Source organism: Piliocolobus tephrosceles, chromosome 19 (assembly GCF_002776525.5).
Source record: "Piliocolobus tephrosceles isolate RC106 chromosome 19, ASM277652v3, whole genome shotgun sequence".
NCBI lineage: Eukaryota > Metazoa > Chordata > Mammalia > Primates > Cercopithecidae > Piliocolobus > Piliocolobus tephrosceles.
Genome location: NC_045452.1, coordinates 22,454,397 through 22,455,703, shown reverse-complemented (window position 1 = coordinate 22,455,703; position 1,307 = coordinate 22,454,397). Strand labels below are relative to the sequence as shown.

The window sequence follows — 1,307 nt, the reverse complement described above, 5'->3', positions numbered from 1 at the left end:
GCAGGGAGTACAGGCACCTGACACCACGCCCGGCTATTTTTTGTATAATAGAGACAGGGTTTTGCCATGTTGGCCAGGTTGGTCTCGAACTCCTAACCTCAAATGAACCACCTGCCTCGGCCTCCCAAAGTGCTGGGATTACAGGTGTGAGCCTCCGTACCCGGCCTGGTCTACTTTCTTTAAAAAGGAGCTGTGTGATTTTTTTTTTTTTTTTTTTTTAAACAAAGATGCCAAGACAATTCATTGGGGGAATGAATATGGAAGAGCCAGATATCCACATGCCATAAAAAAAAAAAAAAAATGGCCGGGCGTGGTGGCTCAAGCCTGGTGGCTCCCAGCACTTTGGGAGGCCGAGACGGGTGGATCACGAGGTCAGGAGATCGAGACCATCCTGGCTAACACGGTGAAACCCCGTCTCTACTAAAAAAATACAAAAAACTAGCCGGGCGAGGTGGCGGGTGCCTATAGTCCCAGCTACTCAGGAGGCTGAGGCAGGACAATGGCGTGAACCCAGGAGGCGGAGCTTGCAGTGAGCTGAGATCTGGCCACTGCACTCCAGCCTGGGCGACAGAGCGAGACTCCATCTCAAAAAAAAAAAAAAAAAAAAAAAAATGGTTGCAAACAGCAGCTTCCCTGGTAGTGATGCAGCCTGTTTGTTGTATGGGTTGCTCTAAGGGACCTTGGAGACAGTCCTTTCAGATGGATGTTCATGTTTCTGACCTTGCACTACCCCAGTGTAGGCTCCAAACAGGCATGCGAGGTGCCATTGGAAAGCCCCAGAGCACTGTGGCCAGTGGTCACACTGGCCAAGTTATGTCCATCCGCACCAAGCTGCAGAACAAGGAGCATGTGATTGAGGCCCTGTGCAGGGCCACGTTCAAGCTCCCCAGCCGCCAGAAGATCCACATCTCAAAGAAGTGGGGCTTCACCAAGTTCAATGCCAATGAATTTGAAGACATGGTGGCTGAGAAGCGGCTCATCCCAGATGGGTCAAGTACGCTCCCAATCGTGGCGCTCTGGACAAGTGGCAGGCCCCACACTCATGAGGGCTTCCACTGTGCTGCCCCCTCTTAATACTCACCAATAAATTCTACTTCCTGTCCACCTAAAAAAAAAATGCTTTCACTTCAATTATCCCTCCTTCTTACGTACTTTAAGTCTGTTATTTTAGTTTTATCCTGATTCCCTCAATAAACATTATTAGTATATTTAAAAAAAAAAAAAAAAAAGCAGCCTGGCACTATGGCTCACGCTTGTAATCCCAGCACTTTGGGAGGCCAAGGCAGGTGGATCACCTGAGGTCAGGA

At 49.0% G+C, this 1,307-nt stretch overlaps 1 pseudogene; it reads left to right on the top strand.

Annotated features, from left to right (window-relative positions):
- Positions 1 to 584: 584 nt before the first annotated feature.
- On the top strand, positions 585 to 692 carry LOC111549174 (annotated as a pseudogene).
- The last annotated feature ends 615 nt before the right edge of the window (positions 693 to 1,307 follow it).